This window comes from Aythya marila, assembly GCF_965140915.1.
Source record: "Aythya marila genome assembly, chromosome: 1".
Taxonomy (NCBI): Eukaryota; Metazoa; Chordata; class Aves; order Anseriformes; family Anatidae; genus Aythya; species Aythya marila.
The window spans coordinates 119,877,631-119,903,457 of NC_139042.1; the positions used below are offsets into that span (position 1 = coordinate 119,877,631).

General features: G+C 40.3%; 1 protein-coding gene across 12 annotated transcripts in view; it reads right to left on the reverse strand.

Moving 5' to 3' along the window:
- The window catches only part of ZBTB20 (zinc finger and BTB domain containing 20), a 452,132-nt gene that overhangs the window by 344,783 nt on the left and 81,522 nt on the right, over positions 1-25,827 (reverse strand). For all 12 annotated transcript variants that reach the window (XM_082751625.1, XM_082751617.1, XM_082751629.1 and 9 more), the window contains one exon: positions 10,816-10,937. The gene's annotated coding sequence lies outside the window, so the exon portion shown is untranslated. The remainder of the gene's footprint in view (positions 1-10,815; positions 10,938-25,827) is intronic.

Consider the following 25,827-nt stretch of genomic DNA (forward strand, 5'->3'; position numbering starts at 1 on the left):
AATACTATTAACTGCACATCACAGGCATTTGAAGTGCATAAGAAAACCATAAACTTAATTACACTGGAGGACTAGTGTGATCTCACATGATATTTGAGCTAGTGTTATTAAAAATAGAGAGATTGCATTTACTTAATGCTTCTTACAGTAAACCAGTCAATTTTAAACTTTCAAGGTTGTATAATCAGACAAAACAATATTGGGGAACGGGGGGCAGAAGCTGTCTGTGGGATTTACTATTACAAGCACTTCACATGTCAAGCAGCAAAAATTTGTTTATTCTACTAAAAAGAATATTCCTTGAATTACTAATGTATACGAGATAGGATAACTATTCAGACTGCACAGGACAAAGATTTAGACTGAAATAATTTGTGTAAAAGACTCGTTGCTATACAGCATTCTTCCTCACCCCACCCCCAAAAAAAACACCAACCCTTTCTGGATTTCAGCCAGCTCTTAAGATCTCCGATCTTTCCCTGCTGCTGTCTAGCCATTACATCTGATACCGGGTAGCTTTGCCTCCCCACTCCTAGAGTGGGGGAGAAGAACTTTTCTCCTCGCTTCCCTTCTGGTATCTAAGATTTGAGACGATGGGGTTACGTAACAACACCCAGACTTTACATACTGAGCTCAAGAGATGCTCTGTGGAATGAGTCCCATGCAGAAACACTCACCCATGGATACCCTTGTGCTTGCCAGGTCTTCATTAGGAGGGGAGAGGTGTTCCCTAATAATGGCTAGGGAGCAGAGAGTAGGAAAGCAACAATCTCTGCCTTGACTTCAGGGTGGCTGAAGCACTATACAAATGCCATTAAACCATCCTTTTGCTTGGAGAAAAGCAAACCCTTCGTTTCTCTTCCCGTGCCCACCCAAGCCTCTTCAGTCTTGAGGCCATTGGAAAGGGAACAAGCATAGAGAGCAAACTGCTTGCCAGATAAACACTGGTCAAGCACGTCTGTCTCATAAAGTTACAGAAGCTACACAGTGTTTTTGAGAGAAGTGTCTTAAATCTGCTCACCACATGAACCTGCCTTGGGATCACACCAGCTGGACTCTGAAGCCAAGGTGTTGAGTCTTACTTTTGAACGCTAATTCACTTACTTAAAAGCAGATTAGAGAAAAAAGGTTTAATCTTTAAATGTTTTATCATCAAAGATATCTCCCAGAGTAGTGGCTGCTACAGGAGTCTCAAATCTTATAATCTGTGCTGTTGGAGATTTTATGCAGAAATGTTTGCTGTTCATGCTGCATTATTTCAAACCTCTACAACTGACTTTGACTTACAAGAAAAACACAAATCCTACCCTGTTTTGTTTTTTTCTCTCCGAAAATTATCCATGCCTAAGGTAGCATAATAACATGCAAAAGACAACTTTTCAGATGGAATTGACTCACAAATGATTTTAACTATAGCTCTTCCCTTCAGCAAGAGATGTACAGCCACCCCAGTTGGATAAAAACACTACCACTTGTAACACTGATGGTAAAATTTGTCTGGTGATGAGTGCATTGCTGTCATAGTATCCCACCTAGGACCAAGTTCTGTCCGAGCTTGCATTACTTTCACTCAAAAATGCAAAATAAACATTTAGAGTAGGCAAAAGGTGGCAGTGGGGGGAAGAAAATCTCCTTCTAGTCTTCCTGAAAGTCTGCATGAGGGGAAAAAAAACAGATTTACCTGGAAAATCAGCATGGTTTTGGCTCATAAAAACAAAACAAAACAAAAAAAAAAAACAACACCAAAGCTAAAAACCCCACAACCTTTCCTGAACTGGTAACTTAAGTGGACAATAAAAGAGATTAAAGAGAAGTAGTCTAACAGCCTAGAGGCAGGCCACTGTTTCTGAAAGGGCACTTCAGAAAGTGCTTCAGAAGCACACCTACAAAATTCATACACCACTTCAGTTAACACTCCTTTTCATGTCTGCCCAGGTTCACGTCAAGGGTACAGCAACCCGAGGTGTTTCCACAGCAAACTTTCATGTCCACTGCAATTTTCCCTTTCAAATTCAATATGGGAAAATGAAATGAAGCAAAATGAAACAATCTTTATACACCAGTTCAGCTAGCATTCCCTAGCCCTCATTGTGCTGCATCTCTCATCAGCTCTCATTTACTCAGACAAGACAGAAAAGATTTGCAGATCCTATTACATTTTCCCACCCTATTTCCCATTCTGTGTGTAATTTTTTTTTTCCTTCAAATAATACTGATTGTGTCAACTGGAGGGAGAAAAAAAAAAAAAGAGAGAGAAACAAGCACTCTTTGTATTCTCTTCATAGTAATAAAATATGAAAAGAATTCACAAGAAAACAGCTGAATTCCCAGTGCTTAGAAAATGGACCTGGCTAGACAGACCAGTTCTACTTAGAGCAGCATCTCCAACTGATCCCTCAAAGCATCATCAGGGTTGCGTACACTTTTCTCAACGAGTAATGTGGAACACATCACGCTTCCTACCAACTCAAAGTCAAAATCCTGGGAACTGCTATTTTATGGAAAGGGGAGGTGAGGGGAGGGCATTTGTATACCAGCAAAGTGAAAAAGAAGGCAAAGGCAGCATAGGCTGTTACTACTGGACTTGACTTTTTTTTTAGGGGGCCCTTATGAATGCAAACAGAAGGCTTTAAAAGGATACAAGTAGTGAAGGGTTAAAAAGATGCCAGTGAGCTGAAAAGAGAAGGGAGCAATACCTGCTTTCCTTGTAGCCCACCTATAGATGTCTGGTTTTATAAGCAAATCAAAAATCAAGCACGTTTTTCCCCTTTAAGCATATGCACGGTGTCACCTCAATCTTAAGAATAAGATCACCCTGTCTTTTGCAGCTATCTCCCGCCTCATTTATTAAACATCTTGCAGTGTTTGCAGTAAGTGAGCCGATTGATCTTACAGAAAACAGCCTCGTGCTAAGGAACCTCCACTCAACCTCAGACCAGGTCCATTAGGTGTACTAAGAGATGATCAGTTCCCACAGAAAAGAGCGTGATCATGTAATTAAAAACTGCAAAAGTACAGGGAAGTCAATTTGAGGCTGCTAAGCCAACTTCAGTTCTGGCATTCACAGATTTGACTTCAGATAAGCAAAAGTATTCTGTCGCCTTGTTTAGCTAGTGTATTTAACTCTGGATTTTTAAATAGCCAGCTGAAAAAGAGAATCTACTATACCAACACATCAGTGCTCTGTCGTTATCATGAGTTTGGCAACCTTCAGGCTCACCAGAGAGAAAAAATTAAGAAGAATCGAGAAGCTGACAATGGTGGTAGGTCCTCCTTATTTTCACAGGACAGCAATTATCAGGATGTTGAACCACAGTTTGGTAAGAAAGGAAAAAACCTCCCTGCCACAAAGGTCATTGCCTCTTTTCAAAGCTTCCTTCCAAGTAAACCATGAAGGCATAAGAACTCTTAGAAAATGCTATTAGGCTATTTTACTACAGGCAAAGCCAAATATTTCTATCTGGTATCAGATCGGTCAGCAGCGCACCCATAGCAGAAGTTCTTCCTTAAAAGTTATGCTTAAAGCTAATAAAATTAAGTATAAATAGTTAAAATTCAGTCAAACTTATAAACAAACAGGAGAGGCTGCTGTGCTGCAGTAACTGCAAGACAGCAAAACCTGCCTCTAACAAACAGAGAATGTGCACAAGATGAAGCAAAAAGGAAAAACACTAGGAGTTTTACTTTAAGGAGTTTGGAGCATCAGAAACATGATTTTAACCTGCACAAATACAACAGAAGCACAGGTTTGAGGAAAATCCCACCAAATCTGAAAAAAATGATGACCAATTAAGCTGAATTCTTAAATGCCCATTCAATTTGGTGGACAGAAGTGCCTGCATCAGTTCCCAAAACCTCTACACACTCCCACTACCCTAGACACTGAGATGCTGACAACAGCAGTGGTGAAAGAGGGAAGAGTTGGTTTAATGGGCAGGCAGAGAAACTGTGAACTAAAACCAACAGAGTGGCAGGAGGGGTCTCTGCCATCGGGAATTTTGGCATCTGTAACAACTTCAGTCAGTGAATCCCAAGAGAAGACATGCATCATCACCGATGAAACTGCGAGCACAACAGACTTGATTATTAATCAGATGCAAAGCTAAACTAACTTGGCTCCTACCGGACAAATCTTCAGCAGCCTCTTCTGTGCATCTACCTGAGCACAAAACGGCCTGTTAGCTAATGCTCCTGCTACAGCAGCCCTCTCTTCCACCATGAGCACAAAGACTAATTCATCACGCTGAAAAAAAACCCTCCCTCTATTCAGCTGGTAATGTTCATAAAAAGCCCTACCCTCACCAACTCCCCAAACCTTCCCGCTCCTGCAAATGTATACATCATAAACATCCAGGTCTGGAATTTACAGTCAACAAACAGCAACACAAACAACCACCAGAGAATGTATAAACATTTGGAGGAGCAAAAATACTCAGCCTGGCCGCCCCACACACAGTGTTTATTTATCTCCGTTGCAGAAGATCAATGGGAGAAGACATTCAAAGCAGCTTTTCAAGCAAAGTGTCACTCTGGGTTAGCTTGTGTCAGTGGGGCTTCTTCCGAGTACTCGTGTCACCATAAGAGAGGTATGCGTGCAGATAGTTTTCTTGGTCCTTTCCTCCAGTCGTGGCAGCTGGGCACCAGCAAGCAGGGAGGAGAAGGGCTGCTAGCCCGATCGAGTTACTGATTTAACATTTAGAGTCTTTGCAGCTCGAGAGAAAATTGCTGTGTATTTGTAACCTGAATGCAGGTCAGTAACTTCCAAAGGTCAGGCTGAATGTTTAAGATCTTTTTGTTATTAATTCCCCCACCCCCAGCTCCCAGCTCTGTGAATGCCAACGAGCAGACTCAACTTCTATTAAGCTGCAGAGCAGTTAGCGTGCACCTCTGAAGACCAGGTCCTCAAGAAGATGCAAAACGGTTTTGCAACAATGCCACTGTCACACAAGACCTGCTTTTGAAAGCAGAGATTTCTTTACTGGGGTTTCTTCATCTGTTGCTAACCTATTAGCCTAATGCCAAGGCAACTGACTTTTCTCCATCCACTTATTTCACTTTTTAGGGATGCACGCAAACTATTTTTGTGTTATCTTGCACAAATTTACACAAGATCACAAGATTTGATGATGCTCCTTAATAACACAGCTAACTCCCCATAATACATTGCCCTTCCACAACGCCTTTAATCCAGAGATATCAAAGCACTTTGCAAACAATGCATTTGCCTTACAACAACCCTCCCACACCTCGTGTTAGGTCCGGATCATTATCCATACTTCACTGTCAAGGAAAACTGAAGCAGAGTAAGATAATGCAATTTAGCAGGGTTACAAAGAAAGCGGTAAAAATTGGAGCAGAATGTGAGTTTCCTGACTTTCTAGCTCCCTGATTCATCAGAAACCCACTCATCTGGAATAATGATAAACTCTATTGCATTTCACAACACTTTGGGTAGATTTACATGTGGTAAATTTACATTTGTCCCACACAAATACTGTAGGTGGCATATGCTATTGGCTTTGCAAGTGTCCTCTGTCTATACATGATCTTTTAAGTTAGGGGATAGGGGACTAGGGGAAATACTTACACTAGCACAAAAACTTTGATGTGTTCTGTCCAAAGGATGAAACTCCAGTTTGAAAATCTTTAGATGATGACAACGAATACACCTAAAGCATCACAATACCTTTCAAGCTAATTCCATTCTTGTGCAATTTTGGAGCCCAGCCTCCAAAAGAGACAGGACAATAATCCAAGTGTGTGACTGTTGCATTTCTGTGGGTACAGCAATCAAAGCAAGCATCTGCCTCCTGCAAGGCTGTGCGATGCCAAGGGATCACATGAAGAAGTCAGTTTTTTTCCCCTACTGTGGTTGACTATACACGCTCTCCTATTGTGTCTCATCAAAGAGCTGATGAGGGAGGAGTGGAGCGTACTGAAAGAGCAAACAGAAACAGAGCTAGGGACAATAGATGAAAGCAGAATAGCGATTCTGTGGAAATAGTTTGTGGACTGTACTACTTCAGGTCAAATTCAGATCTGAGGACAACAGACTGAGCTTTTCTGGAGCAGCACCTAGGGTACCAGTGATCTGATTAACCATCAGCTTACAGGAAGCTTTGCATTAACTTCAGACGGTTCTGATCTGAGGGAAAAGCATCTGCACTCTCAGGACTCTGGTTTCTCCCTTTCACTTAGGGTTTTTAGATCACATACTCCTCTATTCCAGGTTTAAAGCACTGGACTTGATGGTGAACCATTGGTTTAGCTTTCTAAAACCATCACAAAATTTTGAAACCAGATGAGTATGTACCCACACACTTGGTAGTAAAGCAAACTTGGTTTGAGGGCCAACGTCTTGTGGAGTTTGTGGACAATGCTGAGAAGGCAATGCTATTAAATTTCAGGCTTTCGTGTAAGTTATAATGATGCCTTACTTCCTACCTTAAATATAATTCAAAATTTGCCATGACATCCCCTAGGTAACCACCTGCAATGATTAATTTTTCCAAGGAAAACTTTTTTTGCACAATTGATGCAATAACCTTCTACCACTATAGGCCTTATACAGGACTAGTCTTTTGTTTTAATGACTTGAAAAATCTCTTAAGATCCTTTACCCAAGACTTTTATGAGCAAGTAGCTCTCTGCTCTGGGAACGTCATCTCCATTACTAACTGTAAAAAGTGGTGCTTATGTATCCCACACCAACACTGAAACATAATCAAATAAGGAATACTGGTTAGATATTAGACACGGAGCACAGCAAAATAGACACACTGAATCTTCAGTAATTGTCAGAAGAACACAGCTTATTGAGAACAGATCACAGGAATGCAAAATTCTAATTTGTAATTTAGCACTAAAGAGGAAGAAAAAGTGCAGCCTAACATACGTTCCACTGATAAGGCACCCTACATTCCTACTGCTTGTAAAGGTATCACACTGAAAGAAATACAATTTGGATGCTCACACAGTACCCTCAACCATACGAGCATACGATCAAGTGTTATTCATGCAACATTATCAATATTCTACTTACCGGTGTCTAAAAGTTGACTGTTCATTATACTGAACAAACTCCTTTAATTTGTTATTTTTCTGGTTATGCATCTCAGTTTCTCAAGTGGGGGCACACTCCTACCCCATCCATTACAAGACCCCTCTGTAATATATTTGCCCAAATCAGTGCACTCAAACTCCTACAGAAATTATCCAACAGCATGAGCCAGCCTGGAAAAAAAAGTCTGCCTTGCTGTGAAAGAAGACATTACCCCACCAGAACTATCACTCTCATGGCTTTTTCTTTTTTTATTTATTTTTTTAATGGAAGCAAAAACCCCTGTCATCTCACCTACTCCTCTTTTAATAAGGAATGACTGCCGTGACTACCCCCATCTAGAACCACCATTCACTGCCAGCACCTCTGCTCTCCTCGTGTGCTTAGAGAACAACTGATTAGCACTTTGCATAATTAACCTGATTAGCACTGTGCATAATCAAACTGATTAGCACTTTGCATAATTAAAAAGAAATAATAATAATAACAATAATAAGCAGTAGGTAATAGCAAAAGCTGCTAGTCCCATTGCCTGTTCGTTAGCTCTAGGATTAGTTTAGTGCAGCATATTTTATTTAAAACTTTTTTTTTTAAAAAAAAAAGATGCACAAGCTCATAAGCTCCTGAGAAATAGAAGTTAAAAAAAAATCTCATCTATTTTCAGATCATTGATGAAAATACTGGTTGTTTCACATCACAACTTAGCATTTCTTTTGCCCTTCTGTTGCAGCTGAAGACATTTAAGAGGAAGATGTCACACTCGATGGACCACTGGTCTTATTCCCACATCTGTCTAGAGTACTGATTTTGGATTCATTATCACAGGATATGGACACCTCACATATACCTGCAATATATTTTGAGCCCAGGAAAGCTGTATAACACTTTTTGTAAAGATGACCAAAGTATTAACACATGTATCCTCAAAAAGTACACACTGAATTCTCTGCCTGCCCTGAACACAGGAAGTTTGGAGAGCAATATGCAGTTAATCAGACTCCTGCCCCTAACCCTGTATCTTTCTTCTCCCATTTGAACATATTCTTATCTGCATGTGCATTCGGTGCCCTGCTCAAGAACACATTGCAAGCCAAAGCACTGTCCTTGACTGTTAGGCTCCTGTACAAACATCCCAACTGGTGTTTCAGGATTAACACAAATTCTTCAGATTTTGGGACGTGGCTGAAGTTGTTCCTATAGGCTGCACACTGCATGAAAACAGTGTTAAATATTTATATCGCTAGTGACTCAACTCTCCTAGGACATGCAATGCCAGACAGCCTAGAAGAGCGGTGCCCCAAGTGAGTGGGTAAACCATTAACATTTTCTGTTTACTCATGTTGCCTCATACCTCCCACTCACCACAATACACTGTGTTTCACCTTACTTTATTAATCTCATCTTTCTCCAGAATCTTCATATTACAGCTCAGGTTCTCCTTGTATTCCCATTAGAGTAATCCTCACCTTACATCTTCTGTTTGAGGTACTTTCCTTCCAGAATACCTTGAATGTTCAAGAATAATTTGAATAGAATGAAGGCATTCTTCTTCAAGAACATTCACTGCTGACCCTCCACTGTATCCTTACAATGACCTTGCCTACGCTTCCCATCATGTAGGGGACACACATTGCAGCCCCTCTGCTGATGGCTCAGCAAGCACGGTTGGGACATGGAGCAACCAGGGAGCCAAGCTCCTTTTGAGTTATCAGCCCATCTGCCCTGCAGCTGTCTAGACAGGAATTGCTGCCTCTGGACTGTATGTGGCTCAGATGCAGCACATTGAATAGACCTGTCCTAGAACAATGACAAAAATTCCCCACTGTGCTATAGTTTCTCTCATAAATGTTCTCTCATAAAATAAACCAATGAGAAACTGTGGGGGGAAAGAGTAATAAAAGAGCATCTTGTCATAATTAACTGGAAATGTATTACTCATGCACGGGGGCCTCTCCATCACCCCAAGCAAAAGAACCCATATGAACAGCAAAGGGTGCAGAGCTAGTTCCTCTTTTCACAAGTTGTTTAGTTTCTGAAAAGTGTTGCTGTAGAGATTTTTCAAGTCCAAATGTTCCTGGGGAAGGTAGTTCCAGTAATTCTGGGAAGGAAGCCAATCCCTTGGCTTTATGTGTAAATATTTAAACAACATTGTTTTTATATACATACATTTATACACATATACATATATGTCTTTAGACTTCCAGACTTGCAAAACGGGAACTGAAAAAATATGCCAAAGTATAGTTATCGGCTCACTTGCCTGAACCATGACAACTGACCATCAGAAACAAAATACAATACCAACTTCAAGCCATGTTGTCTGTGTATACTAATCCACTCAAACAGAAGAGTGGACAGATCAGAGCTACAGATTCTAAGGCAGAGAGATTGAAGTCTTAAAATTTATCTCCTTAGAAGTGGCAAGAGCATAAGATTCATCAATTCTAAGCCTTTCGGAGCCTAGATGGACGCTGAGAGCTCCACTCACAGGTGTGGATTCTCCAGCCTTTAAGGACACAAAGCTTCACATTCCTAGCATTTTAATGTTTCAAGCTGCAACTTTATGTTTAGAAAAGTCACTGCTGTTTTAAGCTTGAATCAGGTTCATACTTCAAAAGGGATTACCTGGTAGAAAATTCCACCAAAGAATGGAAACATACCTGGCGTTGAGATTTAGTGAACAATGTGGAAAAAATACTTTAAAATTGTTGAGTAGGAGGTCGATAAAACGAAGGAAGATGATTTAGTGAGCATAAGACAGACACTCAGGGCATATGATGAATAAATCAATCCATGAATATAAAATTTACCACATGGACTCCACCTGTATACACTCAGTAAGCAAAAACACACCCTAATACAAAGTACATGCATGTATGATTTAAAGAAATCAAACATTTATGAACACAGGATTTGTGCATCGCTTCAAATACAGATATATACACATAGAACAGCCACTGTGAGTTTTAAGATCAGAGAAGTATACACACAAAAACACAGAGAAGAAAGGACCAAGAGCAGGGCAAGTCTTTTAGAAAATATTTTAATGGCTTTACAAAAAGCCCTCACCCAAAGTTTGAGGATTTTTTGCAATCTTACATTTTCTATTGCAAAATACACCTGCTTTCTTTTCTCCTCCCCCCCCCCCCAACTAAATATTTCTTCCATCTAATGACTCTCTTTATTAGACAGCATCTAATTTGCATACATTTACATACAATTTAACTGCTAGCTTGTGAGAACAAAGAAATGGCTCGGTATTGTACTGAAGGACAATACTCAGAAAAGGAAGGTATAAAATCCTGCTAGCTCGGTGGCTGTGTATTCTCTTTGTTTCAGAAATACCAGGATTTTTAAACACACCACTTAAAGGGTGAAAAAGATTATTTCATCAAACAATGAAAAAAGATACAGTGCAGCTCCCTTTTAACACATTCTCTCTCTGGCCTGGTTAATGGGATTTAAGGGTCCAAGATTTCTTTGCTTTCTTCTGTTTCCTTTATTAGAACTGATGGATTTAATTCTGTCACATATTTTACTTCATATTTTATTCCTATAACAATCTATGCTGAAGTTCAGCTCCAATGCTAATTCAATACTATCTTCCTTTCCTTACTGTCAGCCTGGAACAGGACTGAATGATCTTTGATGGGCATGAAGTAGTTTGCCCTCGATGCCCAGTGCTAATGGATTTTAGAGAGAGTCTGCCAGAATTTTACCTTGTGGCAACAAGTAGAGAGATAATGAAAACTTACCATGTAGCTGACTGGGAATCAACAGGAAGGGAAGCAGGGCAGAGCTCCACTTGTGAGAACAGGGAGGGACTGTGGTCAGAGTAAATGCAGGATGCAAGGGATGTATCAAGCCCCCTAGTTCCCTGGAAGAAGAAGAGAAAAAGATCTTTAAGATGTCACAAAGGCAAAAACCTTTAGAAACAGTTGGCAGAAGCTCCAATACAGGCCCTACCAAGAGCACAATACGTCAGCAAAAGCTTTTTCTCCACAGGCTTTACAGTGATGGTACCAATTGCAGAGAATAGCTGCAATTCTATTCCATGTGGAAGCAAGCGACATAAAAGTTTCACAGAAAAAAAAAAAAAAGCATGATTTCAGGCTGCATGCTGCACATTTCCATGTCCCCTCAAACGTGTGAAACCCAGCAAAGCACAGTAGTTTGCCATTTGTTGCGGCCTACACAGCAGCTAGCATCGCTGCCCAACTCTCCTCAGCAACATACTCAAGGACTTGTGCTCAGCAGGCCAAGCAATGCCTGCTTTTGGAAAGGCAAAATACTGACATTCAATAGTAGAAGGACGGGGGAGAAGAGAAGAACCCATTAGGCACATTATATGAACCTGTCCTACAGAAACATGGCAGGTGCAGCCCTTTCCAGTGCAGGCAGCCCTATTGAAATCTACTGGAGCAAGGCATGGTAACAAGTACTAGGCCAAGCCAGCTTGTTTACCAAGCAGGTGTGGTATTTAGCATTCAGCACTCATCTGCTTGGTTCATTTTGTCCCAGCCATGGTTTTACAGGCCCAGCAGAAGGCCAAGGGTTAACATGGCAGGCGTTCTCAGACCCGTTCTCAGCACAGGGACACCGTGACAGAAGATGGAGGATCTGCGTTGCGAGCTGTACATAGAGGAAACTCGTACTGATGCTTCCCTGATGTGCCTCACTGGCACTCAAAATACGTTATAGATTATTTGCAGACACAAATTTTAATTTAAAGCTGGCTGAAATGTTAATGAACTTTTAGCTGTTTTTCAAAGGGGAAAACTCCCTACTGCTTACAAAAAAAGAAAAGCCTACTGCTTCCTCCTGCCTGTTCATCTTCTAATGGCATATAGCAACCAAACCCAATAAAAGAAATTAATCAAGCCTTCAAATCATTTTCCCTTTTTCAAGGATGGAAAGGTTGAGGTGTGTGATCTTCAGAAGTTCTGATGCATACCAAAATGCTGGTTTTAGCAAACAGCAAAGAAAGTAAATTCCAAAGCCAAAGTTCCTTTAACTTTCATATCCTGTACTCATGGCTTACATTGCTGAAACCATTGGGTTATGATTTCCAGAACCTTACCAGTGTTGTTCCACTGCAATCTGAGCTAATTTAAATTGCAGCTGCAACAATCTCAGCCTTCCCTCTTGTTTTTTTCTCTCCTGGACACATGTGCCTGACCCCATCCTTGAGCCAGAACTGGGTAAATGGTTCAGGGGGCTTTCAGCTGAATGAATGTTCCTTTTTCATATTTCCAGCCAAATCAACCTCCAGCTGCAGCTCAACATCCAGTCATGACGTTTTGGGGTTAGAGCTAAGGAGGCAGCAGGACTGTACAAGTGAAGGCACAAGAGAGGCCTTGATGTCAATCAGTTTAAGCTTCTGCGTACCTTCATCTTGAGAAGTCCAGGGCTGCTTTGGTATGGTGTGGAAGAAAGGCTCCTATCACATTGCTGGAAACCAAAGCAATCACGGTTTTACAGGTAGAAAAAAATGCCACCACCTCACATGCTAACCTAAAATAAACTGACGGGCTATACAGATCATGCAGAACAGATGCAGTGTGCTTTTGATGAAAAATAGCTTGAGATAATGGTGCACTGCTACAATCTGCACCAGGGGCAATTTCCAAGTGGCAGATTGAATTAGCCTCAAGTGACATGCATTACAGTAATGCTTCCCTGAGGCAATAAGGCAAGGTCCCACATTCAAAAGGAAAGAATTGAGCTTTCTTGCCAACGGCAAATGATAAAGCGCACGATTAAGAACCACTGTTACTAGGACATCCAGAAGCTCCTGGAAATCCTTCAAGGACTTCAGAAAATACACTTGGAAATAGAGAGCAGGAATTTTCTTTTTCATCTTTGCAGTTATAATATTAAGCATCTCTTGCTACTTTCTCAGTGCACAACCATTAATTCCAGCCAGAGTGGAATCTAAGCTTTCTAACACCATCATTTCTGAAGTCACTCTGCCCTAGCAATTGTGGAATATAAATCTGGATTTCAGGTGAATACAGATGACGTTGCAGTCCAAATCTACTCCTTTAGCTTGTTTGCTTCATGGGTAACAAAAAATAAAATAATTTAAACCCTACATGAGAGAGATCCTAGGGCAACAAGTAATCACCCAACACCATCATCCACAATTTCTTCAGGAGGAGTCACTAATGAACAACTTGACTAGCCAGTTACAATCCACAGATGATTCATCATCTTGGAAATTACAGTGGCTAAGAAAACTAAAAGGAACAGTGTGGATACCTGATCATTAGTTCAACAACTAATACCAACCTTTTCAGTACCAGAGTCAGTCAGAATTTTCATACCTCAATTGCAACCAGGCCTCAAGGGCAGAATACCCTTCAGACATCAGAACTGGCAGCTTTTTTTCCTTCCACAACAATGAAATAATACCTTCTTATGCAGCGTTATATAACAGCACACACAATTCTGAAGCAATGGCATCCACACAACTAATTATTTTTATTGCAGCGTTATATATGCTCTGAAGAGATCTGTAGTTACCCTATCAGTCACGAACAGATGCACAGGTTGTTACACAATTTTATACATGTTCAAGTTATGTGACCAATATGATAGCTTGGCTGGTTTACCAACAGGAGACTGCTGTTTTCTTTCAGCTGCCCATAGGATATGGCTTCCCGATAACAGTACAACCCAATCAGGCATACATTCTTGCTATAGTGTTTCTGAATATTTCTTTCTATAAAACAATGGCCCACTGGAAGACATGCATACACATTAATGTATGTATATGCATACATCTATAAAATACTTCAGTAAATACTTGTAATTAACACCTAATTGCAACAGTATCATTAGCTCATCATCACAATTGTTTGATTAAATGAATTATGTTCTCCAACTTACAACAGCTTACATCAGCTTTGACGGTCATTAAAACAATGAGGAGAACCTAAGGATTTTAAATGACGCCAATATTTGAATACTTTCTATTCAAGGGTTCTTAATTGGTTTAAGTAGTATATTACCACAACACTAGCCTCAAATTTTATCTTCACTCTAACAATTCTTCTTGGAACTAAAAGTAGGTGAAACAAACTGCAAACTGTTCATCCAATTTTTCCCTTTCTTTTGTTGTTACATACTCCACTGAAGCAGAGAGATGAAAGTATAAAGTTGGTGTAAGCAGAAGAATAATTCAGTGAAAAGTAGCCCCTCTTGTACCTAATTAAGTTCTGGCATTTATGAATTTCCACTTTTTTTGCACATAGCTGTCTCATTACATTTTGCGTTACACATTATGGGTGGGATTATCAAAAGGAACAATGGTGTGATTCTCTTTCCACTAAAACCACAGTGAAGCAGTTCTAGCTGAATCCATCAGCAGCACATTCAGGCCAGCTTCACAAGCTTTTGAAAATCCTCCCCCTTCCCCACCTGCCTGCAAAGTGGGGAGAACCAGAAGCAGAGCACAAAAGATTCCACCAGCTTGTGCCTGAGTAGCAACAAGTTGCAGCTTGTACAATTCTGTCAAGATAAAGATGCTGAGAATTCCCTTCTAAACACAAACAATATTTCAGAAGCTAGAAATTCTTCCAAACATTCACTTTGACTTGATAAATTTTATTAAATACAATTTGCCACAGCAGCATTTTGAAACATGATAGCTAGAGCATGAATAGGTCATTTTTACACACACAGAAGTAAAATCTATCCAGTTGTGTATAGAGCGTAAATTATGTATGCAGGCCCACACACCCCGAGATAACAAAATTACCCAGCTTGCACACCAAGCAAGTCAGAAACTGTGTATTCACAGATACCAAAGTCAAGCCCAAGCCAATCAGTCCTGCAAAGCAGCTGCTATCTCAGTTGCTTATTAGTTCATGAGAACACTGGCCACGACCAAAGGCTTACAGCATGCACTGAACAGCATTGGGTCTGCTTTCAAAAGCCTGCACAAACACAACCATGGATGAATACTATCAGAGGGAGGGGGTAGTACAGAAACCTATTTTAAAATTTTCCTCAAAACATGATTTATTTTTTTAAAAAACACTGAAGAGAAAACCCTTAATCTTCAATACTACATAATAACAGAATCATGCTGTTTTGTGGCAGAATGCTAAGTTTCATTTTCAGCAGGAAAAAAAAGTGTATAATAATTTTCCTGATTTAGATGGGTTTTAGGTCAACCTTAGCTACATACAAATGAATGTTTTGTTCAAATTACAGGGTAATTTTAATTAGGACACCCTGTTAGACATCCTGTTGTTCTATTTAATGGACTTTCTCAATTATGAGAAGAAACACCTCCCCATCCACCCGTGATTCAAGTTAAGGTAAAGATTATGCTAAATAAATATACAAAGATAAAAGATATTTATCCCGCATTAGATCTTTTTATTTCTCTTGATCTTAATATAGAAGTTGCCAAATAAAAAGGGCAGAGTTCAGAACTCAGCACCCATTAAACACCTGTTTAAAAACCACTTGAAGCACTGGAAACAGCCAAATACGTCCCAATTAAGCAGAAATGTTGGCACTGCTGTCCCAAGTAAGGAACACCCATTGCCATTTGCTCTCATTAAGTTAAACGGGTTTCTTGGGACATAGCTGAATTCCTGATTACGTGCATTGCAAATGGATGGAGAACACCAAAACAATAAAATTTAATTCGGCATAGCCTTCTGTCCAGTTGTCGAGCACAGTATTTCGGGAGAAGGGGCTGAAGCTTTGGGAAGCACCCAAGAGTTACATGCTGGGTACAACATAATTCACTCTTCTGTCAAGGAACTCTTGGTTAACCTGAGATAATCAGGCCTGGGTTTCTTCTCAGCAGCACTCCCTGAGATTAAGAGCCAATTCCCTTTTCTCAGCATTTCCTCCTCTGTACCTGGTGTTAGTTTGACTGTCTTACACACTTTCATTTGTTAGTTAGAAGCACGATACGCTACCTTCTATATTCACTCCAGTGTTAAATCAGTCACCGACTGCTTGATTTCATACGTTTATGAGTTCAGTGATGGAATGACAAGCCCACAAAATAAAGGCTTTGTTCATAGATCAGACGCGGTACTGCAAGTTTTCAAAATATTTTTGTCAATGTATTTTAAGACTCTTCCAGAGGGACCAACTGCATGGCTAACAGAAGAATCCTGTCTCTATCATCCATTTAACCTCCCGGCCTCTATCAAGGATGCAGACATGCTTGCCAATAAGTGACAAAGTCAAGTGGTCTTTTTCCAAAAACTCAACAATACATTTCAGGGTGGTGCCACTAGAAACCCACTAGACAGAATCAGAGCAGAGTCGTAGTGATTAAAAAGTATGTCTGAAATGGTTCTAATATCCATGCTCAATCCTCTATAATCCCACTTCATTATCAATTTATTAACTTCCTTTGTTGTCCTTTCTGTCACACTCCTGTGCTACTCACTAATATATCTTAGTTTTTAAGGTGATTTACTCCATAAGCACAAAAAGCTAGCATGCATGGCATAAAACCGATCAGTCAACTGTATCTGAGTAAAGGACGTGCAGTCTCTAAACTGATACCTTAAAATTAAAGTTATTAAAAAAAAAAAAAAAAAAAAAAAAAAAAAAAAAGAGATGGTTTAGCACTATATACACACAACTTAATTTACAACTCATATATCCAGGATGTTAGCAGGATGAAAAAAAAAAAAAAAAACCAACTCTATTTTTCTCTTCAGTTTTGCCACACAGACCTCCTATAAAGCCTGTTGGTTTTCTAGTACCTTTTGTACTTAGTGTAGAATTCACAATTATTTAGCGCCTACATTTCTAAGTAAACTTCAGTACAAGAAAAAAACATTCTGGGAATATAAAGATATCAGCTAGCAATAGCTACTGACCTAAAACTATATATATTTTCAAGACAACCATAAGAGTGGCAGATGCTTTCTTGTTCTGGCTGGCTACAAAAGACACCAAGAAATCCTAAGATAGACGCTTGCATACTTACTCTTTGCTTGTCCTCTCCTTCCCTCCCCCCCCCTCCAATAGCAAGTATTTTTGCATACAAACAACACTTTTCTGATTTGCTGTTGCTCTTTATTTAGATATCCACGGGTGCTATATTCACTGCGGTCTCAAGAACAGTTTCCCTTCCATATTCCTACTGATCTCAACAAGAACGCTGGGCACCAAAAACATCTGAAAGCGATAAATACTCCATGCTCTGAATAAAATAATGAAGAATAAATAAGTGTTGCTGCTTATAGCAAAAACGCTTTACAGCAATATTCCCAAAACTTGAGGGCCACTGTCCTTACTAATGCTTAAATTAGGAAATTACTAACTTCCCCTCTTACAATTGCGGGCTGACATGTTCAGTAGATAGCATTTGTAGTCGCAGCACTTCCAGACTACAAAGAGCTGTAAGTGCTATCACTATGAACGGATGTTTTTATTAGTAGACTTTTTTTTTTTTTTTTTTTTTTTTTTAAGACAGTAACCAGAAGGCAGTAAGGAGGTGGGAGGACAGGTACAAACAAAAAAAAAAGCAAACCCCACTACAGATCGCTACAGCACATGAGAAAAATCAAGTGATGACATGACCTTACTGGCTCTGTCAGAGTGATTCCGGGTTGATTAGAAAAATCAAGTGATGACATGACCTTACTGGCTCTGTCAGAGTGATTCCGGGTTGATTGGAATACTGGTTTTCATCTTCTTCTGCATCTCTGTTAGACAATTATCAAAACTGTTTAGCAGCATCACTTTCACAGACACTGATGAACCATTATGTATGACGTGTACCTAAGCACACCAAGCAACCTGAAAGCAAATTTTACTACATCTAAAACAGTAGTATTCCACCCTGTAGAAATAAAGAGCAACTGCTCTGCAATACAGTTATTGAAAGGGTGGAAACAATTCATGCTATACATTTCAACTGGCTTTTCACTTCTGCTGAAAGGGAAGTGTATATCTAACCATAAAGAAGTTGCTGCTAGACCCTTCGATGCCCCAGCTTGCCAAAACAAAGGGACCTGCAGATTGATGCTTCAGCATCAGAAATTATTCCAAGGGAGGAAAGACTTGGCTTATATCACAGAAACCACATCATCTATTTATATTTGATATAAATAAGAGATATAGGTTAAAAGGAGAGAAAAGAACAACTTTTGACTTCTAACTGCATACAATAGCAGATTTTAAGGCGGGCATGACCATGTATCCAAGCCCTAGTAAAAAGTGGTAACACCCAACAGGTGGGGGGAAAAAAGAGAAAGGCAGGAGATACTAGAGTAGGCTAATACTTTCTGCAATACAAAAGCCTACCCAAATATTGACACCCAAAGAAACAAAATAAGATTTCAAAATCACCCTTGTATTAGGAAATACTCTCCTCATACTATCAGGACCCCACAGTGGAGCAGCACCTTTCAAGACGAAGTGCAGAACTGCAGTCTTGAAACAGAAACTGAAGTAGAGAAGGAAGAGAGCAAGAATCAAGGTGTGGGAAGAACAGGGAAGACAAAAAAACAGCTGGAATTAAGAATCCAGGTAAAGCCCTTACCACTCAAGCAGGGCTGCAGGGAGTTAAGAAAAAAGGAGAGAGAGGCACATAAACTTTATGCACAAAGTGAGGGGAAGTCAGTGGAGGGATATATTACAAAAATTAATGTTTCAATATGCCATCTTGCAATATCATATTGAAAACCACACCACTGTGTGTTGTTACTGTATTTGACCAAGTGTACCATCGTGTTTAATTTGAACTTTATGATAAATCACATGATACAGGAAGGCAACCAAGTGACTCACAGTCCCCTTTGAAATCTTACCCTATTAAAACTTAGATTGTAGCAGCAACACAGTAACCAAAACCTACTGACACTACACTGTAGGAAGGGAACAGAAATATTGAAAAGCACATCCCCGGACTATTTGGTCATTTGTTAGACACGAACAGTAACTTCCCTGTGCCAGCAGTTACTGTTGGACTAAGCAGTAGATAAATTTGATGTGTGCATCTGATACAGCAAGCCACAGGCTGCCCAATTTTCTAAGGAGTGCACAGACACTCTGCACACCTGAGCACGATTAAGTCTTACTGCTTATGAAGAAGAGTCTGTATTGGCAGGGTATTCATTGGCTTGAAGGTGAGGGAGGCAGTTGGAGAAGAAGCACAAACCTGTTTCTGCTCACTGCCACCAACATTACTGCAGGCACCAGTAATGAGGTGGACAGGCTAGAAGGGAAACGGGATATAGACCAGGAATGCTTTATCAGCTGCAAGACCAATGCTGGTTTGGGCACTACTTCCCCTCTAGTGAGTTATGGGGAGAGGAAAACAAACAAACAAACATACACACACACAAAAACCACAGACACCAAAAAAGAACACAACCACCCAAGCAGGTGCTAGCAATCTGAGACCACATGATGCCAGCTACAGCTGCTTCAAACCGATTCAATTACATCTGCCTGAACAGTCCCAGGATATTGAATCCACTGAAGAGAACCACAGGTTGAAGCGAGACCCAGTTCTTTGGGATTCTGACATTAAATTAAGGTGGAAATCCCCCCAGTTGAATTCAGGAGAGGAAATTCAGGCACAGACTGAAGCACATGGACGTACACAGTCTAGGATAAGATGGAAGCTGGAAGATAGCAGATGCAGAACACTGGAATACACAGCAAAAGCCCTTTGGAAAGAATGCCTTAACATTTTCCTGAAACAGCCTGACAGCACTGCCTTGTTTCCCAAAACACTGGGTGCAGTACATTTGCTCGAACATGCTCTTGGGATTGGGACTTCACTCCAAACCTTGTTTGTACAAAAAGGGGCCAAGCAGCTGGGAAATTCTGGAGTGTAGTGTGTCCTCATTAGCTCCCATCTGCCATCAGAACTCAGCTCATGGCAAGTTTGGCTAAGTCCTGGTGTTCTCAGGTCCAAATCTGGGTCAGTTTTAATTACACTATACAGAATTCAGTGTGCAGTTTTTAAATCCTTATTATACAGTGCAGAAGAACGGGCAGCTCTCCAACTAATCAATTTTTTAAAAGTACATATATAAAAATTTTAAACCAGGCTAGACAGACAGTGGGTGGAAGAGGGAAAAAAAAAAAAAAAAAAAAAGTATAAGCGAGTACAGGGGTGAGTTAAGAGAACTGTTAACAAAAGTGGGTCACCAGCAAGTTCTGCCTTAAAACTTCAAAGGAAGGGGGAAACGAAAGAGAAAAAAAATATTTTTTTTTAAGACAGTACAACTGATGTGCAAGATGTGTACAAGTCATACTCCTTTTAGCATCAGCATAAGTTACGCACAACAATGCTACAGCCAGATCACCATGAAGGGAAAAAAAAGACTCTTGTGGCTATAGGACCACATAGCAGACACTGCTTGACCTATTCCTATGTGTTTTAACAGTCATATTGCCTGGATTGAAAAAATCTTTTTCCCCATGGACAAATACGAAGATCATGGCCTTTACCCCACAGTTATAGAAAAGGTGCAGTGGTTAGTTCAACAGGATCCTTGAACGCGATAATGAACTACCGTAATATTACTCTAAATCCTTACGTATTGAGTGTTTTTGAGCAAGTCTAATTGCTATTTATTTCTCCTTTTTCTATGCCCTCAAATAGCCATCAGCCAGGTCAGGACTTGAAAAGAGCTTTGCTTGCCAGGTTGCTGGCAAACAAAATAATAGGAGAAACAGAGAATTGCATGTTTTTCACTGAACAGACACTTGGGGTAGGATAACACGCCAATTCTTATCTGTGTAAATTGGGCTAAAATCTACTCTTAAAGTCAACAACCAGACTCTACCCTGTTCAGAATCTTTGTCAGATGCGAGGGAGCAAACAGGAGTCTTCAGTGACAGCTACATACATAAAGGTAGTTCAAGAATGGAGAAGGATGATCAAGGAGCAACGTAAATCTCAATGAAATGATATATGCTTGTTAGAAAAGTATAATATTCTGCCATTCCCCCTACACAAAAACTAAACCTTCAAAGAATTTCAAGTCTGCATTAACCATTTGTGTGAACAAATTCCTGTTAAAGAAAGATTTTCTCTTCACATACCTTGTGAAGAATCGTCAAAGCTGTTGTTTTATAGCTACAGCATAGGAGAAGCACAACACAATTCTGTTCTCCTTTTCAAGTAAGTTTTCAGCTAGTAACTCTCCCCCACATCTCCAACTGATAGGTGAACCTAGTATATCCTTCCACAGTTCAGAAGTCTGCTGCTGACTATTTCAAGATCAACAAGCACTACAACACTAAACTAACGTGTTTTGTTTTGTTTTGTTTTGTTTTTTCCTTTGAAAGAAAGCTTTTTCTTTATTGTAACCTCTCTCCCTCACACATCTATAATAAATGTAAACCCACAGCTCAAACATACATTATGCAACAACCCAAGCAGAAATCAAAGACATAAAACCATACCACAAGAGCATTACAGGCTTCAGTATCACCAGCTTCTCCATTATGATAGCAGGTCTCAACTGTTGGAGGGCTTTTTGCCCATACCACCTGACTGGTCTCGAGCTCCAACAATCCCCACCTGGGCCCTCTTGTATTAATTAGGACAATTAGCCTCACCCTTTCTGGGATAATTGTCAATTTAGTTGAGCTGACACCAAAAAGTGGATTAAAAAAATATATAAAGAGTCTGAAGCCAAAAGTGGAGGAACAAGAAAATTATCCCATGGAAATCTGTTTTCTAAGTGTCTGATTTTTTTTTAGCAGAACTTTTTGCTGTGAAGTTTCTGTGTAGATCAACAAGGCAACAACGTGCAGAACATAAACATAGCAAACACCAGGAAATTTATCCTGGGCATTATCATTGCATCATTCTTGTAACAGAAGAAAAATTTGAGTGCCCCAATGTTTGCTTCAACTACGTTCTCTTTTAAAGCCATGATAGTGCAGTCAGGCATGTTTGATGGACCCTGGAAGACGTGACCCTCAGTGACAAGGCAAAATAGACAACCTGTAACTACACACACTGAAGAGTGGAATAATAACGCTATGTAGTGCTGTACGTGCTCTGGAAAGCCGACGAGGAAGTTCAGTGGTGAAACAGGCTGGCAACTTGGGAGCCTGGGAAGGGAGGGCTCTGCACTTCAGAACGAAAGTTCAGCTTCTACCTGCCTTTGTTATATATTTATATATCATCTGTCAATGTAGCTTTATTAAATATTTTTGCATACCTCTTTCTTTGGCCCCCCTGCTTTTCCTCTTCTTCCACTTGAAATATATTAACAAGCCACCCCAAAAGGCAGGAGTCAAAGATGGCTAGCAAGTGCTCAAGTAGACTTTTACTAGGCTCTGACCAATCTTAAGGACCACAAGTATAACAAAAGGCGTCACCGACTACCTGTTCGGATGGTCAAACTATAGAATAGAATGAACAGTAGCCTCTGAAGAGCCTTTGCATTCCCCTCTCTGGACGTGTGGAAGCTGCAGCCAAAACAAGGCCAAAAACAAAATGGCTGACTCCAGAGTGAAAGGACAGGTTCTGCTCACTGCCATACAGATGGACTTTTATCCCCTCTCTCCTCCCTCTAAAAACATGTTCAGGTGTGATCCAAGTCAAAGTCACTAAAACTCTTCAGGTTCTCCTGAGCTGATACTGCATCCACCTCAGTTACCTGCCGTCACCCCAACTTGTTCAAGGTGTATTTGGTAGTTCTGAATTCTGACCAGAGAGGCTACAGGAAAGGAGACTTGCTGATACTTCTGAATAATCCATGCTGTTCTTGCATGGCAAAGCTCCCACACAAGCACAGCTTCCTGCTGCAATTCTGTTCATTAGGAAATGGTGAAAGATCTGGCATGGCAGATGAATGCAGATATACTAAATAGTAACAAAGCAAGTATGCCATCCTGAGACAGGGGACGTTTTATTTTGCAGGCTGTCAGCACCTGAGGATGTTAAGGAGGTGAGAGTAATTTACCGAATGAATTAAACCATGGGGGTCCCAAATAAGAAATTAAAAAGAGACTCTTGTCAAACATATCTCTACTAAGATTTGATGATACTATATCCAACTATCTTACTGTATCTACAAATAGCAGCTCACGTAATCCTCTTAGTGGGGGTCTGTCCTTTTGACTACATGTGCTGAAATACCTAAGAAAACAGTCTGATTTAAAAACAGAATGAGTTTCCCAACTTCATTGTCCTTGGTTGTGAGATTTTAAGTCATACCTTTAACATTTGAATGCCCATTTTTCTATTGCATTTTATTTGTGAGTGGGTGTTATACAGTCTACATAAAATGAATCACTACATAAAAATGCAACACCTATTATCATGTATTTCATAAATACCCAACCCGTAGTGTGTGCTGTGCAGCACAGTTGTTATTACGAGCTAACAGCATGTTCTACACTAACAGAAGTCCTACAGATCTCATTTCTGTGAATTTTAAGAATGGTAGAGCAGGACTGAGGAGGCATTTGTCAAATTTGTGTGTTCCCTGTACCTGCAAGGGAGGTGGCAGCCTAGAATTCTCTCACTCCAGTGAGGAGATGGTATCAAGAGGGGACTAAACAAGGCCAACCAAAGGGATCACGAGTACTTTCCTAAAGAAAAATACCATATTTATTCAAATGTCCTCAAATGAAAACTGTATCCTGACTAAAGTGATGTCATTTTGCAAGTTGCTAGCAACATTACTGTGGTCTAGTTTCCTGCCTGCATGACAAAAGACACTAAAAATGTGCACAGACCTAAATACATATTTTCAGCTTATTCCATTATTGGATAGCCAAACTAATGCCAGCTACTGAATTCTGAAGGCCCTCTGTGATGAAATAAATGTTAACACAAGTTTAAGACCAAAAAGAAAGTGACAGCAGATATCACAAGAAGATTATGAAAAGTAATTTTACATTATGCTGCTTTCATATAGCAATATGAGATACACCAATTATCCCCATTTCCTAGTTGAGGAAATAAAAACCCCTCCTTTAAGACACAAAATAAATTAAGGGACCCATGTGCTGAATGTGCAAGTCCATGGCATACTCTGTTTCCTATTCATTTTATCACGTGTAAATGTGATAATGTGTTAAGTACCCTTGGTACCTAACGATGAGTACTTTGTTTTAGTCAGCTTAGGAAGTCAACAACAATACACAGGCATCAGAGCGTGCATCTGGAGCATTACTCAACTGAAAATCTACCATGTCCACATAACCTCTTCTTCCAGACCATATGGACAGCACAACCCTGACACTAGCCAAGGCAGTTAATGTCAGAAAGAATCTGTGGATGGAGCAAATCAGAGGTCTTGCTGCCCTCCACTAAACCTTTCCAGTTGCTGGCAAACTGCTGGTTACAGATTTTCTGAGCAAGTGATTATATTCCTACCTTTGCGTTAAACAGCCCTGGATGGATTTCTTTCAGGAGCGTATCTAATTTGCTTTGTAGGCAGATTTCCTTTCACTTTTTCTTCATCTTAGGTTAATGACTTCTACTGTCAACATTTGCACTGTGTGACTCAAGGAGATTTTCTAGAGCTGCAGAAAAGAGATCTCTGATACAAATATGAGGAAGAGACTGGACTATAGATCACTCCTCCTGGGCTAACCAATATAAAGTAGAGTCTCACGACAAAGGCAGATCTGTTTCTGTCTCATGGTGAAAATTTAAAAAGATCACAGCAATGCTGTAGCTTTTCTGTTGGTTTAAATGGATATATAACATACTCAGTCCCTTATAGAAGAGCACACAGATATTTAATTTGAGCCAATAGGCACAAACTGAGTAGGTATGAAAATGAAATGGTCTCAATTTGCCAGTCAGACACGCAGTCTGACTGTATCGGCTGCTAAGATGCTGCCTAAGTAGGCCAAGATCAAGGTTGCAAAGATTGATTTGATTCCCATCCTTCAAAGTAAAGAAGACCCAGAAATTAAAGCTCCTAATAAAATTGAAAATTATCCCTGGAAATCATCTTGTACTGCCACACTGCAATGCACGTATGATGCGTGCATGCACACATACACCCCCCATTCACTCTCCAATCCATCTTATCCCCTGCATTTTTCTGTTGCACCATTACAGACATACTCACACTGAAAGAACATGACAGCTAGAAGAAACTAGCACTCAGTGGTGCAGAGAACCTATGCTGCTGTTCTCCTTTTCTAATCAGAAAACATTGATTCACTCCTACTTGCCTCGCCTCCCTGCCCCTTACCAATGACAAACTCACCTTACATCTCTATAATGCTTTCCTTGGCCAGGTCTGCAACCCCAGGCAACCCAGCCTTGATCGTAGGCAGCAAAGGAAGAGAGATCAGCTAAGAGTTTGCCATGCTCAGTGCATGTCACATAACACAAGCAACCTGCTAACGAGCTGCTATGTGCTCTCTCAAAGTCACAGCTGCCAGCAACAATTGAGCAAGTGCAGCCTAGCTTTTCAGGATTCCTGCCTGTTGCCCAGGAACCACACAAAGCACTGGAGATTTTAAACAGGTGCAAACAGTGCTTTTCTCCCATGCCTGGTCCTCCAGCGTGTCAGGCAGCACAGCCTCTGCAATGGCAACACAAGAAGAACCAGAAAGCAGCAAATGAAGTTTTAAAATGCAATCGGAGGTCCTGCCGATAAAGCTACACTTTTATAGCATGAGAAAAATGGCTTATACGTAGCACTGCGGGCAGATAAAGGAAGACTTGGTTGGGCTTGCCTTTGTGTAGATCTGTTTGTTTGTTTGTTTTTTAAATGCTTTAAAGCTCATGCTTACAAAATCTCCTAAATTTGTCAGTATTTATCACCTGGAAA